Raw genomic sequence first — 18,378 nt, 5'->3', positions numbered from 1 at the left:
TGGAAAAAGAGGAATATCTAACACAGTATACCTCTCATCATAATACATAATTTTCAGTTCTTTCTAGTAAACTCAGAATTAAAGAAAAGTAGAAGTTCAAATTACCTTTTACAGTGTTTGAATTATACTATTAAACTAAACCAAAAAGACAAAAGTCAAAACAATACTTTATTTCCTCTGGTGCATGATTTAAAATCTAACCAAAAAAGATAGAAAACATTGATAATTAATATAATTGAAAAGACATAACCTCTATAGCACTTTTATATTCTCTGTGTCAATTAAGTACATGATTTATATTAATGCCATATCCACAAAAAAGACAACTGCTCTAGATTATTCTATTTCTTAAAAAAATAGATAAATGTATTCATTGTTACACTATTTTTAATCTTTACCTAAAATATATACTAGTGGGCTAGCAAGAGAATTCTGTAGTAACACTTGCTAAACAAACTGATCTCTTAAGTTCAACCCCTAAAACCCAGGGTTAGTTAGGTCCTCAAAGCTATACCAAGTGTTTGAGTGCAGAAGGAATGTTGTATCCAGAAGGCACTTCCCACTGCTCCTCCCCATCCTCTCCATCTTCCATTCTTTCTTCTGCCTTCTTTACAAAATTCCCTGAGCCTTGGCAGGGATTACTAAAGATTTTCCAGTCAGCACTGTGTATCCATAGTTAACCTTTTCCAGCGCTTTGTCTAAAATGAGTATCTACACTGACTTCTGATCACTGCAGAAGGAAGCCTCTCTCAACAAGACTTAGAGCAGTTCAGGCCAATAGATTTAAAAAAGAGTATGCCAACGTGATCATTTATCAAAATAACTATAGGAGGTTGTAGCCTAGGTCCCTCCTGTGATCCCACCAGCCATAGACTTTTAGACAGATTTACAGTTACCAGGCATTAATTCAGTCCTGTGAAGCAGGCTTCAAGCCTAATCAGAAAGCAGTTGGCTAACTTGGAATTGTTATCTACTGTTCTACCAGTGGGCACATCTTACCTGTCAGGTCAGTATTGTAGCATGCAGGGTCCGACAGTAATTAAGACCACTGATGGCTTTGTGTTCTCTGATCCAATGCAAATCTTTATTTGTTGATTCTTCTAATACAACACTTTAAAGTTGTATCTTTACAACTTTATCTATCTCAGAAGCAGAATATATGCAAGTTATTCTTCCAAAGACATATATATCGGCCAATTGTTAAATGAAGTACTTAAATATTTCCACCATATTTTCAAAAAGAAAATATATTCCGCATGCAAAACTCTTTAGTGTTAAAAATCTCCATAACTCCATACTGATGTTGTGGATATTCTGAAGCATGCTGTTTCTTTAATCACACTTCGAATTTGATTGCCTAGTTTATGCTTACAATCCACTGTAACTGGTAAGAGCTTTCACACGGTGCCGTTCCCTACGCTGCTCTTTTAAATTCGTAAATAACTTTCAGGTTCTGCTGTTTCGGTACATACTTTAACACAGCTGTGGATTTTAATTTTTATAAATTTTAATTAAAAATCTAAAAAACTAAGAATTTATTTTCTATAAGTGGTATTTGCATACGACTTGAAGATTTGATGAATGATTACTCTGAATATATGAAACATTTGACTTTTCCTCTAGATAATTTATGATAAATAATTTTGTTTCTTCTGATCTAACAAACTGAAAAAATTCTTAAAAATGGAAACAACACAAACATTTTCCAGTAACTTATTTTTAAAATTATTAAATCTTAAAGTGATCATATTTGTGTTCTTGTAACCATTTATTTTAGATCAGTCTGGTTCTTTAAGGAAAGACAGATCTTAATTAAGAGATTGTTATAATTAGGTCAAATTTGTCCAGGGATTTCAGGAAGTCTGGAAGGTATAACTATAAAGGACCTGGACTAGCAAAGTAGAATTGCCTCGGTTTGTAGCACATACACAGACCTACATACACACACACATGCACACACACACACACACACACACACACACACACAAGGCAGATGTGATAACATCAAAGCAGCAGCAATCAAGAGAGACCACATCTGAGAGTCACTGTTTCTTCCTTTAGAAAGCTTTGTTCTTGAGCAGGAGAGATGGCTCAACATCTTTGATTGTTCTTCAAGGGGACCCAGTTTCAATTCCCAGCTCCCACATAACAGCTCACAACTGTAACTCCAGTTTCAGAAAATCCTACAGCCTCATACAGACACGCATAGAGGCAAAACACCAATGCACATAAAATAAAAATAAATAAATTAAAACAAATAAAGCTTTGCTCTGTACATGTACATGGTGCTTGGACACTAATAAAAGTAGTGTCATATTTTTGCTCTTTGAGAACTGTGGAGAATAACAAATGTGCAGTAGAACACCATGACTTCATTTTTAGGCTGGTGTAACATAATGGACTAAGAACAGATATCAAGCCTATAGTGAACAAAGCAATATGAGAACAAAAGGATAGGTCCAAGTGGTCAATGGCAACATGAGATTTAATGAGAAAAATCATTTAGTTCCAGAACTAAACTATGGGAAAAAGAAAACTAATGATGGGAGGGAAAGGGAAGGGAAGATGCCCAAGAACCAAATTCTACTCACTCTAAAGGCAAATCATTTTCTACTGAAGAAAAGGAGATTTGGAGGGTGACCTGCAAAAAGAATAGGAAAGCCTTTCTGTATAGTCCTGGAATTCACTCTGCAGACCAGGCTGGCTTTGAACTCGTAGAGAGCCACCTGCTCTGCCTTCTGAGTTAAGGTATGCACCACCATTGTTTGAGCAAGAATATGAAAGTTTTTGTTTTCGTATATAGATCAAGTTTTCTTCATAATTATGCAATATGACTCACATCTACCCATCAGAAAACACATTTGGCCATCAGAAGAGTCTTGAACACATTCAAAATCCCTTGATAGCTCACCATATACATTGTCTATGCTAAGATCCCATTTTCTCACTCATGGACAACAACTTTCCAAACTCTGAACTGTGGTGGCTTGAATGAAAACAGCCCATAGGCTCATAAAGAGAGGCACTATTAGAGGTGTGGCCTTATTGGAGGAAGTATGCCTCTATTGGTGGGCTTTTAGGTTTCAAATGTCCAAGCTAGGCACAACGTCTCTTTCTCTTCCTGTTGCCTGCTGATCCAGATGTAGAAAGCACCATGTTTGCCTGTGTACCAACACTCTTCCTGCCCTGATGATTAGACCTCTGAACTATAAGCCAACCCCACTTAAATGTTTTTATTCATAGAATTTGCCATACTCATAGTGTTTCTTCCCAGCAATAGAAACCCTAAGAGATAGATTTTTCTGTTATTATTTATCCTGGATATTATTTTACCAGATCACATCAGTTTCTTGATCAAGAATATTGCTTTGATCAGTATTTTCTTAGCAGACATGTAAATTTTGGGATGACTTACTCTCTTACCCCTACCTTTACCAAGTCCTGAATCCGATACACCTTCACTCCCACCATGTTCCATGTTCTCTCAGGTACAATGTGCCCCATGGGAACTCTTCTCTTTGTGTTCCCCAGGCATGTCACACTTTCCCACTTCCTTAATTTTAGAAGTGATCTACTAGGTGGTGGACACATGCCAGTTCTATACTATATTCTTTTCTTATGTCAAATTATTGACATCTATGGCCATGACTGGAAGAGCCTGCGCAGTTAGGTAATATAAGTATTGATAAAGATAATGTCTTGCTTCTTATAATCCAAACAAAAGAGCATAGGTCAATCTCTGGAAATAATTTATGAATCAGTATCTGCATCCCTTTTTCCTCAATATGCCACCACGCAATTGTCACTCATTCCTTTCCCTTGTGATATTCTTCCTACCTATACATAAATTTAGAATTGTCTTCTCAACAATGATTTATTTCTGTTCTTGAATTCATTACCAGTTAAAATATAGTTTGTTCTCTTCAAGAGTCATTATAAAAAGAGTTACATCAAAGTATGTATTATAATTACAAATCATACAACCGTTAAGTTGAATTTTAAGGACATCTACTGGGATATTACCTGAATAGGGTTAAAATACATGTCTTCTTAATTATGTCTTTGTAGAGTGCATTGAATAACTCTCAATCAATATAAGAGCAAAATTAATAAATAAATGAAAAATTGCAGTTTCTCATGAATATTACTAAACTTTATATTTAGTAATGAGGGTACATAATACATTAATAGGGTTTGAAGGCTAAATGATGTTGGTGCTGATCAATAGAATGGCCATGATTATATCTTTGTAAGGGCAAAGAATATAGAAGCACAAGACACCATACTCTTTCTTTTTCTTCTTTAATGATGATTGTTATTTATACACATGAATGCCTATGTATTCATATGTACTCATATATATAAGGACAAGCTGCTGGGTCTATTTAGTGATACCACATGTTTGTGTACTTAGGAATGACCACTTGTGCTATTATGATCCATCAGGAGGTTGTTCATCCTTGGGAAAAGCTGATTCTCTCTCTTTTAGCTCCCATTAATTTTCAGTGGCTCTTCATCTACAGTTGGAGACTTGTGAGATTTCTTCTATTTCCCCATTGATATGTCAAGTGTTGGTGTCATTGTGTGTGGCTTGATTAAACAACCACATCTTTGCAATCTCATGGAGGCAGTTTCCTTGTTCTAAAAAGAAGACACAATCTTTCAGCAGACACCCTTGTCTTTTGGTTTTTAAAGTTTTTCAACCATGTTTTTGTGATGTTCCCTGAACGTTGGGGTATGCTATAGATATATAAATTTGGGGACCATGAAGTAGATGTTCTTTGTATTATCCCTAGCTGTGAATTTTTGTGAAGTTCTTTGATGCAAAAATAAGCTTCTTTGATGAGGGCTATAGTGAACAATATGCTATTTGTAAATATAAGAATATTTCTAGGATTCAATTGAGAATTATACTGGGTTAGTGAAATGGCAGTTAAAGGTTCTCCTCTAGTGTGTATTACTTTGTCAGTCATGAGCAATTTGCTAGGTTTTAAGTATCAGGTATGAATTCCTTCTCCTTGCCGGGTCCTTCAGTCCAAATAGGTGGTGCTTGGTTAATCCCAAGACATAAATGTCACTGTTGTACCTTGGGTCTGTCTTACTATGCTGGGGATTATTTCCAGTCTTTACAGTTGTATAAGACAGTTGATTGCTTTTCTCACTAGTAAGTTTGCATAACACCTTTAGGTACTATGAGAGATATTCCTTAGAAAGGAAGCTTCCAGGTCAGATCCAGCTTGCTTCCTCTAAGTGTGTGTCTGAGTATGTGTGAGAAGATAGCATTTTCTAAGAGGTAGAAGGCAGGCAGTTTCTAAGTTATTGGTTAATTTTCAATGGCTCTTTTCAAATATCCAATTAAAATTGGAAGTTCATACAGAGGTTCATTTCAAAAAGAATCTCTTTTCACAGACTTTCCACTTCCACTTTTCTTGAACACACAGTGTGTGCCTGGTGCCTAGACAGAGACATATGTCCTTTTGACTCCTAGCCCTCTAATGAAAAGACATTAGCACTAGGGGTCTTGTCTTGTACCATATATTTTCTTTCATGTTTATTATGACTGCTATTGTATGAGAGGGTGGTAATATTGTTTACTGCTACTATATTAAACACATAAAAGAAAACCATATAATCACAGCTTTGTGTCCATTAAAAACTGCCTCTGACTGATACCCTTGATAACAAAATCAGTGTTAAGTATTAAAGTAACACGAACATGAATATTTAATATAAGAACATGCATACAAATCATGGATTCAAATTTAATACAACTAATGCAAATAATTAAGTTCACTGTAAAATTAAAGGAGATGAAATAAATAGCTGGTAGGACAAAATGTTTCTATTTATGAATTATTCCATATGAATATGATACTAGTAAATAAACTGTTGAAGACTTAATTAAAGCCACTTATGCTTTTATCTTGGATAAGTGATAAATAATACAGTCCTCTCTATTTCATTACTAGAGGTATATTTGAATGTCTCATTTAAAGTACAGTCAGGATTTCCTTAAATTTATTTAGCTGTTTGTTGCTACATGTCTTTAATATAAATGTCACTAATTAACTGAGACTATTCCTGCAAGATTAAAAATTGTAGATATTTTACTTTGATAGAGAGACTATACTGGAAAATAATATAGCATATGAATTCTCCAAAGTAGATACAAAATCCTAAGTGATCAGGTAAAATTAATTGTAAAAATTAAAGAATCCAGTCAAAGACAAATTTAATTTTGAATATTATTGATCATTCCAATCAATTTTCTATTTGTAACAATAAGAAAAATAAGTGTGGGTTGTCTCATGCCCCTTCTCCAAATATTTTTTTACATTTTATTATTGGAGGAATTATTTCAAGTAACTGAATACAAATTGTGCTCACCTTATTCATCACAAAAAGAGGGTAGTGCTGACTAGAATGTCATTGTGTAAGGATTCCATTAGTCAGGTCATCTCTCGTGATCATTCCTCCAACGGCACAGCAATAAACTCAGAGTCCACAAGTCCACCAAGTTCCAATTCTGACTGCAATACCTACCAATATATAATAGAAAAACATGTTGGATATTCGTGAAATGATAAATAAATTCAAATCCCACCTTGTCTACCAGCGAAGTCAGGATCCTGGTGAATGCTTTTACGTGTTAAATGTGTCACATTGTTAATACATAGCCCTAATGATGACCATGATAAACCCAGGAACTCAGTGTTTTCCTCGATACATTAGATAGCACTGTTCTAGGCAAAAGTCAGTAAGTAGATACTGTTGGGACCTCACAGAATTTCCTAATGTGTGGCTTTAGAACCACAGGGAGGTTTATTTTTTTTTCCCTTCCTACAACATGTTTAATTTGTTCACTTCTGGGATAATAGTTGCAGAAACTTATAATAATTCCTGAGAAAAACTGCAGTATGAAAGTCTTTCAGTAAGGTACTTGATATTTGTTAATTTATTTTTCATTTATTTATTTATTCATAAAAATTTCCACTTCCTCCCCTCCTCCCAATATCCTCCCACTCCCCCCACTCCCTCTCCTCCTCCCTCTCCATCCCTAAGAGCAGTCAGGGTTTCCTGCCCTGTGGGAAGTCCAAGTTCCTCCCCTCTCCCTCCAGGTCTAGGAAGGTGAGCATCCAAACAGACTAGGATCCCAAAAAGCCAGTACATGCAGACGAAACAAGACCCAGTGCCATTATCAATGGCGTTTATTAAGGAGGAAAAAACTCTCAAAGACTAAATACAGGTTTATCCAATGAGTTATACAATTTTTAATGAGCAGGCCTGGGTAGACCATATATGGCAGTTCTGTTGAACTTGTCCATATTGGGTTTCATGGTCTAAGCTGATGAGGACAACTGACCCACCAGGTATCTTCCTCAAGAGGGCACCAGATCTCATTACAGATGGTTGTGAGCCACCATGTGTTTGCCAGGAATTGAAGTAAGGACCTTTGGGAGATCAGGCAGTGCTCTTGTGTTGAACTATTTCTCCAATGCACAAAAAAATCATTTTTGTATAGAGAAAAATGTTAAATGCTATTGGCATTACTCAGATGTTAATTTTTATTTATTCCTCCCTAGTAATAGAATCCATAGCTTGGAAAGTTGTTTCTGGTTTAGTAAGTTTAGTTAAGTATTTTTGTTCTTTTTAGCATGCAGCAGAGTTTGCCATAAGATCCATACTGTTGCTTTCTCACCTTGTTCTACATTCATCTTGAGATGTTACCAGTGAGAGTGTGGGTTCCTTCGATAGTGTGACTAGATTTAATCAATAAGTCAAGAAATGTCTGTGCCCTGAGTACAAGATCCTATGACTCTCTCTTGATCTTTATTATCTTCTTCAACTTCTGTTGGTATTGACTATTGTTGCCACAACTACAGTTCTTTGAAAAAGAAAAATCTGTGCTCTTGAAGTTTTCTTTTAAGTCCAAAAGCTGCTGTTGGCTGGCTCCCCACTTTCCTTGATTGCTTAAGGTTGGAATAGAAAGAGATATTGCTTGCTCTCCCTGGGCCTAAATAGCCCTAACGTACTGACAAGAAAATTGTGTGTGGAGGGTTTTTAGAGTTTCTCTGTCTGCATTTGTAACAACCCTGCATGGCTTTGAAAGATCAAGAGACCATTCACCTCAATAGCTTCAGGTTCTTCCAGATGCTCAGCAAGGCCTCTGCTGCTTAATCGATTTCACTCCCTTAGCTGTAGTTGGTTTAATAAAACACTGCAATTGGAGCTAAAATTGGAAGTGTCCACTGTGCACTGTGATAAGTTATTTGCCTATATCATTTAGCTAGTGTATATCCTATGCTAATTACTAAGTGATTAAAAGTGTCTGCATCGCTTAGATTAGACTCTGAGTACAACCATGTTAAACAAGATTCATTAGGAATGCCTCTTTTAAAAGTATGTATAAAATTGAAGCAATAGCACATAGCCTCACTTTTCCTTCCCAGATCAGTTTTATTTACCTGAACTACTGAGAACAATTTTCATTCCTCCAGAAGTTCTGAAGTAAAGGAAACGACAACTGCATTAACTCATGAGTTACAAATTACCACAAACACAACGGTTTCAACAGTAAATCTGGTGTTTATCTTAGCTCTGTAGACTAGGCTGCAGGCATGAGGGTGGTAGTTAGGGCTAATCCCATTCCTAAAGCTCTACTTCCATTGGCTTCTTACTTCCCCTGGCTTTGTGTAGCAGAAGGTATTCTATGACTTATGATTGCATCACTTCAATTGCTTACTTTTCTTCAATTTGTCTTCTGCTTCTGTAGTCTCCTATTCTTGGTCTCATCTATGGATATCTGCAATAAGTTTTGAATCTACCTTTAGAATGTGATGATCTCTTTAATGTAAAAAAAAAAAACCCTAATAGTCTCACTTCCACACATCGTTTTGCCAAATAAACTGATATTCGCAGATTCCTAGGATTATGGAGTGAGAGCCTTTTTCATAAAGGCTGATGGAACTCTCTGCCACGGAAATATAAGGATTTTGATCACATAAAGGTATATAATTGCAGTCGGTGCCCTAATTTCTCATTTTATAAACAAGTGCTCTTAAATCAAAGATATTTGTGTAATATGACTATTAGAAGAATCCCAGCATGCACACATTTCATATAATAAGGTGAAAAAATAAAAAAAATTTACTCAAGGGTTCTTTTAAAAACATACATGGGAAGGTTTAACATACATGAACAATATCTGTTAAAGTATTCAAAGACTATGGCTTCACAGGTAGGCCTGAATGAGCAGGCGGAAGGTTGTCCTACTGACAACCTTTCTTTGCTAGAGAATAGCCTTCATTATCTTCTCTTTTCAAACTTAGGTTGCTGTTTTTCTTTAGCTGAACCAAAATGAAAGGCAGAAAATATGGGACATAGTTGTCACCCATTTAGGTCAGTCTCTTGGAACACATGGAGAGACAGGAAAGAGTAGAGAAGGAGTTGGATGAACAAAGGGGTATATAGAGAACATTCTCTCAGACCATTTGTGCCAGAGCAAATAACCTAAATACCATTCTGATGTTTGTTACAACTTTCGCCCTATTAAATATGACTCTACCAGTCGCTATTGACTCCCTAGACTATGAATATTATCTGTGGAACTTTTTAAGAACAATCAAAGTTATTGGGGGGTGGTAGTACACAAAAACCAGTCTGGTTTTCAAGACCAAAAAACCAAAATAACAATCTTTACAATTGGTCAACCTGGTCTACAAGAGCTAGTTCCAGGACAGGACAGAGAAACCCTGTGTCAAAAAGCTAAACAAACAAACAAAACAAAAAACAAAAAAAAACAATAGTGATGTGAGCCTGAACTCAAGCAGCAATCAAAAAGCTGCTTAGGAGGATGTGGATTCCAGCTATGCTTGAACAAAATATATTACAGCTAGAGGAGAATGGGAAAAATAGAATTTAAATGCCAAATGCAAATTTTTGAAGCCAGTTGCTAAATATCAATATAAGATATTAAAGAGGAATTAAAAATATTTCTGCCATTTACAAAATGAGTACAGCACATCAAGCAAGCTCTATGTGTAAATAACTTATTTAAGTCTTACATTTGATGACCAGTCACATCAATGCCAAGATGAACAGAGTTATATAAGTGGATTTCTAAGATGTAGTAACTAGAGAAGGGGGAATACTAAGGATTCTCTTTATTTATTTATCCAATTATACTATAAGTTTATTGTAAGTCATGTATGGTTAAAGGATATCATAAGAAAACAGGGGAAAGTATTAGATAATATTACTGCTTTCAAGAAACAATAGGTGATTATAAACATTGAACAGAAAATTTTAAGTAAATGAATATGCATTGAATGGAAGTGCACTTATATCAACACCTGCTGTGTTTGTTCAGTAATGACAGCTGAAATTATAGAACTGGGGAAAACTCAGGCTAAGGGTGAAGCATAATTCTCTGTTTAGAAGGGTGGACATTTAGACCATGATGAGAATATATTTTGTTTTCTCTATTTGAGAAATGATTTGATAAAGATATGATCTTTATCTCTCCAAATTTAAGTCTTGTGAAACTTGAATTGGAATTGACTCCATAAGTCATAATAGTTTCACCATAGCCCTTGTGGTGATTTGAGTGAGGATGGCTATCATAGGCCCATATATTTGACTATGTGGTCCCTGGTTGGTGGAGCTGTTTGAGGAGGATTAAGAGGTGCAATCTTGTTGGAGGAGGCATACCACCGGAGGGTGAGCCTTGAAGTCCCAAAAGACTCACTCCATTTCCGTTGCCTCTCTCTGCCTCAGCTGTTCCTCTCACTAGTCCTTTACTCTATCAGCATAAACTCTAATTCTATGAAACCTTCAGCACCAAATTAACTTATTTCTTTTGTAAGTTGTCTTGGCCACAGTGCCTTATCATAGTAATTATAAAAAAAAACTAATACAGTCCTTAATTTTTAAAAAGATTTCAAAATTTTCTGCCTCAGAGAGGTAGGAGAACAGATCTGTATGAATACATAGAATTGGAAATAAAGGGCAAAAATTTAAATAAAGCATTTTATCATTTCCAAATGTGAGATATGAGAGGAAAAAGTAGATGTTCACATTTGTAATAAGAATAATTATGGCGAAGAGTTAAGATGAAATTAAAGATATCATCAGCTACAGAGGTGTGACAGGGAAAGGGAATAATTGGTAAGATAAAACAGTACAACTTTACAAAATTAAGAACAAGATAAAGACCTTTTGACTTTTGTGAAAGGACACTTTTGATGATCTTACCAAGAGCAATTTTTAATGGTAACCATGAAAGCAGCAAAAACAGCACTCAAAATATCAGGAACGTGAAGTGATGGAATGTAAGTGCGAACAGCAAATATTTCAAACAAAGTATGAAGGAGCTTTCATTCTTGAATATGGGATGCTTACACAAGCTTGCAGGTACAGTGAAGAGCCAAAACTGAGTGATGATGAAGGCATACTACAGATAAATGATAAAGTTATATCTCAAGGAAACAAAGCACAATGATGTTGAATGAAGTTTGCATACTGAAGTTTAGATGAGAAAAAGATTGTTTTCTGATTAGATGTAGAGTCTAAATAAAGAACCAATAATAAGCTATAAATAAACTATTTTCAAAGGTGATTAGGGGCAAATTCCCCATGAATCTCTGATTTTCTCTAACAATATCTGAAAGTTCAAATATAAATATAAAGGGGATAGCCTTCCACCAAGTAATATCCAAAGGAAAACATCAAGGTGAGAAAATGATATGATAAAGCAAAATATTTGCTATGCTGTCAGGTCAGGATATAATAGAGGGAAATGAAGCATCGGGGGAATGGGCGCCAAAATATTTATGAGAAAATCCAGTCTTGCCACCATAGCAAAGCCCTAGACAATCTCAAGCCCAACTACATTTTCATCTTCATTTCTAGCCATTACATATAGCTTTGCCAAACTCCGTGCATATGAGACCATGCATATAAGAGTACCCAAATATGACAGGCTTTTAGGTATTGCTTGATATTATTGCTTTTCTAGTATTAATATATCTGACTTAGTGTTCAAAGCAGATTTCCTTAACTTTCACCATCTAAAAGGGGCTCAGCAAATACCAGCTTTCAGTCTACTATAGTAGCCTATTTTCTCCATATCGTTATCACTAATTGTAGTTGTTTGCATACCTGGTGGAAAATTTTAATGTTATTTATTTCAAGTACATGCACATGCATGCACACGTGCACTGGCATGCACGCAAACGTTCGCATGCACGCACACGTGTGCATGCACGCACAAACACACACACACACACACACACACATACACACACACACACACACAGCATGTCACAAAATCTTGGGAATACCAGGGACAACTTCATGGAGCTAGTTCTGTGTTTCTGCATGTAGCATGAAGAATAAAAACTCAGAGACAGTTATTGGTGTTCAGTCTGAAAACCATAAAAGCAAAACAGCCAAGTCACTAGAGAAGTCTTCACTCTACCAAAGCTGGACGACTGCAGACTAAGCAGACTAAACAGACTAGGCCGACTAAGCAGCCTGAGCCTCACTCTCTTCCCATTTTATATTCCCTCTAGTGCTGGGATTAGATGTGTATGACTTTCTACTACTGGGATTAAAGGTGTGGGCCACCACCACTTGTATTTGTTTCAGCCTTGATCTTGGATAGTCCAGGGTGGCCTTAAACTCGCAGAGACCTGCTGCCTCTGTCTTCTGAGTCCTGGAATTAGTGTTTCTTCACTGCCTGACCTCTACTGGCTTAGCTTTGCCCTTCTAATCTTTAAACAAGCTTCTTTTTTATTAAAACACAAATAAAATAGCACTATATCTGCCCTTTTATTGTTTTCAAACATGGATTCCAGAGATTGAACTTGGGTCATCAGACTTCAAGTGCTTTTGTTCTATAATCCATTATGCCAGACCTACATATTTCTTTTTTGTTTTCTAGTTCTTGACTGTTTCTCCAGTGGAGTAAAGATTTCATATGGGTAAATGACATAGTAGATAGACACAGTATCATTCACGTACAAATACAGAACAGATCCTCAGTGAATATATTTGGTTGAATGGTGTGTAACTAAAGAGATAAAGAGATAAAATAAGAATGGAAGAAATCCACTGTAACATTTAGGCAGAAAAACTTAGAAACCACAAACAGAAAGTAAAATTCTACACTGTGTAAAACTCTTCCCTGATGTCTTCAAGTGTTCTGGTGGGAAGTACTGAATCTAGTAAACGGCTTCCTGGTGAAAGAACGATGCAGTATAAAGAGAGAAGTGATTGCCTTCAAGGACTGGAAGGTTCTTAGATTTAATTGTATATGTTCACAAAAGTGACCATGGGAAGGGGCAGGGTGAGCCGTGTGGAAAATGAAAAATCAGAACATTTTTAATTCAGCCTGTCCAAAGTGCTGCCCACCTACTAACACAAGTGAGTTATTTATTTAAGACATGAAGAAACTGGCTTAAATTTCATTAATTTTATTCAATGAGTATCATATATGGCTTAGTAGTTGTAGATTTCACATTGTTGTAGATAATTTCTTTACTCCAGTTTCCTCGTTGGGTCTAACATTAGTTTCTTGGTATTTTCCATTCCTGTAATTTTCACGGTCTTCAGGGACATCATCAGAGTGAAGTGTCCACAAACCTGCTGACCTTTGCATTGTACATCCACACTTTCTATCTTTTCTTTTTTCTCTGCCCCTTTCGTCTTCTTTATTGCTAATGCAATGGGTTTTTCTCCATTGGCTACAAGAGGCTATTGAACTAATGATCTATAAACATAACGAAACAGTGAAAGTTTGGCTGAAGTTAAAATATTTCTTTTTTAAACAAGCTAGTCCAGAACTATCACATGGCTATATGCTTCTTTTTTCTTTTCTTTTGTGTGACGCAACCAGCCAAGTTCAAGTGGGAAGGTACAAATATCTGAAAAAGTAGCACCTCAGCATGAGAAACAGTACTGCTCACTTTTATGGTTTTACAGCAGCTTCTTCCCTTCAGGAGAAAAATAGAGATACAGATAACATGACTAGAGACTAATGCTGCTCCTCCTTCAGAGCTGTGTGTGTGCAGCCCAGAGTCCCTTGGTGGCTTTCTCAAAAAATGTTCTTATTCAAAGCAGACCTCATTATCAAGAAAAATATCCCTGTTTTAGAATATCCCGCCATGCACCTCTTTTAGTCTCCCTTGTTTCCAATGGGAAAACTCTGTGCTTTACTCAAAAGCAAAAGAAAATTTATAAGGCCATAGGAAAAACAAAGGAAGAATAATTTTTAATTTCTCGAAAAATACCTGTCGAGTTATGTTCATCCCACTGCCCTTTGGTGGCATTTTCCAGTGGCAACAGATAAGATTGAATTTTTTTTCTATAGTCACCAGCAGAGATAAGAAACTAAGGGCATTATTAATTTAAAAACAGAGTAATCTATTGAAAGCAAACACTCCCTGATTAAAATATTGGAATTTCTCCCTTTTCTCAAGCCCATTTCTTGTTTTCAATGAATCCACATTCTATTTTCTTTATCTATTCCCCTAGCTTCCAAAAAGCCATCTGCTATTCCCTTTATGAAAAAATAAAACCTACAATTAGTGTCTTGTTCATCTTTTTTTCTTAAAAAAAAAAGAAAAAGAAAAAGGAGAGAGAGAACAATTATGCAAATTATCTGCAATTTAGTTTCAAATATTCTTTGTAGTGTGATGAGCAATTTTCCTTAATACATACCCAGCTTTTTTGCCAAGACTTACTAATAGATTTTTATAAAGAGAACTTTCAATTTTCACATGAGAAGTCATCCAATGTAAACTTTTCAAATGCACGTGAGAATGGCATTAGCGTTATTCCTTGAATTGTAGAAGGAAAACAGCCATTTTGTATATTTCGTCCTTTGAAAAATAATAATCTTAACGTATTTCTTGTACCATTCTTTCCACCTTAGGAAATACTTCTACTATGTACTATACTAAGTCAGAGAAAACTATTTCTTTGTTTTTTTCCTGAAGTATATTTCCAAGAATGTAGTTTAGTTTACGTATTAGCAACAATGTATTGTTTGATTCTGTTTGGTCCTTAGTAACTGATGTGTAACTTGGCTTGCTTCATTCCATGAGGCGTTTGAAGCTGTTGCTAATAAGATAAATGTCTGCACTGTAAAACCCTGATAAAACTATTTACAATATTTATAGCATCCTATAAAATAAAGCTGCATTACTAATCAGAAAATATTCTGTAAACTGATCTTGCTGCTGGCAAAGCCAATCTTTTGGAAGAATAAGGCATTGAGACTCAGTTTCCTGTTTGTTTAACTAGGACTGTCCATTTCTTTTGACTAGTCACATGGTCAAAATAAGGATCAAACAATGTTTACAAAGGTTTATTCTGTAATTAGAGAGTCTCAGTTTGACTTAAATGTGCAAGAGGATCTCAAAGGTTCCTGCTTTCTACATTAGCTATTTTATATACATGCTTGCCACATTTTCATGTCCACAAGTCATACTTCCAGACTTAGTACCTAAGGATCTGGGAACAATGTACTAAACCTAGTAATGCAAACATATAGGAAAAAAACAGGATCCATCAAGAGAGTGATAAGCAGAATACAATAACATAAAAGAGAAAAGCAGGATCCATCGAGAGTGATAAGCAGAATACAGTCAGGATAAATGTTGCTTAGTTATCTAGCATTTCATATCAATTTAATAATTAAATATTTAATCCGAGTGAATGTTTTGTTCAGTTGTTGGTGTGTTGTATATATTTTATACATATACACATATATAATTTGGTGAAGAAACCTTCGGCTTTATATTATGAATACAACTAGTTGATACTACAATAGTAATATAATAATATTAAATTTAGCTGACCTTTATATTTGTAATATAATTATAACTGCATAGCTTTATTTAAAATATTTACTCAACTACACAGTAAATGACAGTGAAATATTCCAACCTTGTAGATACACATAGAGTCACATGAATTTTTCCATGATTACCAGGTTCCGAGAGACAAATGGAAGTGTTAGTTGAAAGGTTCAGTCCTCTTTAGAAGACAGGAGGAAAACAGTGGCTTCAGCTACTGCCACAAAAGGCTTAAAACTACTCAGTTATTTGAGACATGATGATCCGTGTTCCATGACTTATTCTTTTCTAGAATTGTTTCTCTGACTGTTGTCCTCATAGTCACATCCACAATCCTTTCTGTTTTGCCACTACACAGGGTAAGGCAGATCTGTAACCTCAGTGTTCCTACGTAAGCCTTGAAACAGTTCTTCTGGAATCCATTTCTCCCTCCATGAGTGTCTGTTTTTTGATGCTACCTAAGCATTTGCTGTTGTGTGACATCAGTTGTTTCTCAGTTTCCTTCTGAGAAACTGGGTTTAATATATTTGTTCTGTCATGCCATTATAAACAAAAACACAGAACAGCTTTATTCTTTACTTTGGAGTTTTAAAATTTTTAAAGACACAAAAAATATTAAAGAATAATATCATAAACAATCTGTAATTTTGAATTAACTAGTAACAACTTGTGATGTATGTGAATCCTTCATGTGTGTATGTGCATGGATTACACAAATATAAACATAGATATATAATCATCTTTTCCCTCTTTCTCTACCCCTATAAATCATTGGTCTGCTTGCTCAACCATCATAAAGAGTGATCGACGTATATTCTGGAACATTACACTGTACTGAAGCTATTCTGAAATATTTAAGATGAGCATAATATTATTTAATATATAGTTTATATGTTACATATATGGTTATCTCAATAATATTCTATGTAGTACTTTTTTCCAGTCTAAGAATGAGACATATCACAGAGTTCCTTCAAACTAGAAAAGGGTTGACACACATAAAAATTCAGAGACTTACAGCATGGACAATGCCTGAACAAATCCTAGCCAAATGATGTCCCAGAACTGAGAGGGGACAAGACATGAACTACCATCTCCATGCCAGAAGCCATTTCTAAGTGTCACCGTCTCACAAAGGAAAAGTTAGTTGTCTTAATGGAAACTCCATGGGTATACAAACCACTCTTGGGGTCAGGCCCTGTGCCCAGAAGTAGAAGGACAACACAAAACCTACACACTGATATTTTTGTCTCCATAACGCTTTGCTTGGGCTCCATTTATTTGTTTGTTTGTTGCTGCTGCTGTTTTTTTATAATTTGTTTCTTGAGACAGGGTTTCTCTATGTTGACTGTCCTGGAACTCAGTCTGTAGCCTCAAACTTACAGAGATTTACCTACCTCTGTTTCTTGAGTGCTGGGATTAATGGCATGAACCGCTATCACCAGGCTCCAATTTTGAGTTCTATAGATTGCGTGTGTGCTTGTGTGTAAGTTTTCTGTGCTTTTTCTTTTTCTGTTTGCTTTGATTTATCCTTTGTTTATTCTTTTATTTTCTATTGGTTTTCAAAGAAAGAATGAAAAGTGCAGAGTTTGCTGGGTGGGGAAGAGTGTAGAAACGTGGAGGAGATGAGAGAGAAGAAACTGAAAAGAATATATTGTAAAAAAAGCAAATATTATTGATGTGAAAGAAGTTTTATAAAATAATGAGCCAAAGACCCAGCCTTGATTTATTTCTGTAATAAATTTTAGCTTGACCCACCTCACCAATTTTTTGTATCCCCTGTGATACTGATGTTTTTATTTATCTGTTTGTTGGTTTGTTTGTTTGAGCCAGGATTTCTCTGTATTGGCTGGCTGGCCTGGAAATTGAGTTGTAGACCAATCTGGCCTTGAAATCAGGGTTTTACCTGGCCCTGCCTCCTGAATGCTGGATCTAAGGCTTGCACACCATGCCTGGGATGATACTAAAGTTTTTAAGTTTTTCATGCATGCTTTGATCCACTGTGTCCTAAAATTTGATAATATTGTATCCTACTTGTTGGATTCTTTTTAACTAAAGTTAAATATTACTGCCATGAATATTATGTTTCTGATAGTATGTGGTTTTGTAAAACCAAAAGATTATTATGATTTTCACAAGAGTAGACTATTGTTTTATTTACATTGTTCCATAAAGGAACATATTAAACATTAAAGAAAAAGAATACTCTTTATGGTGATGTGTTTTATATTATAATGTTGATATTTGTAATAACTTTAGGCTAATTATAGGATGTACTACATACTACCATATGGTTGTATTTTTTCTTATTTGATAGAATATCAATATGAAATAAAATGGGACTTGGTTTTCATTTCATTAAATGAAGAAATTAATCCAGTTTCACTTAGTTCTCAAACTCTATAAGTCTATGAGTGGGACATCTCTTTATTTTTTAAAAAATAAAATATATTTGAGTAAGCATAAAATAATTGAGCAAAAAACCTTTTAAAATTTTCATTTTAAAATTTAAATTTTA

General features: G+C 35.3%; 1 protein-coding gene across 4 annotated transcripts in view; it reads left to right on the top strand.

Moving 5' to 3' along the window:
* Positions 1-18,378, top strand: part of Erbb4 (erb-b2 receptor tyrosine kinase 4) — a 1,041,831-nt gene that overhangs the window by 841,764 nt on the left and 181,689 nt on the right. The gene's annotated exons all lie outside the window — the stretch shown is intronic.

Source organism: Myodes glareolus, chromosome 1, assembly GCF_982192425.1.
Source record: "Myodes glareolus chromosome 1, mMyoGla1.1, whole genome shotgun sequence".
Classification (NCBI taxonomy): domain Eukaryota; kingdom Metazoa; phylum Chordata; class Mammalia; order Rodentia; family Cricetidae; genus Myodes; species Myodes glareolus.
The sequence above is the reverse complement of the archived record's forward strand: the minus strand, read 5'-3'. Positions and strand labels throughout refer to the sequence as shown.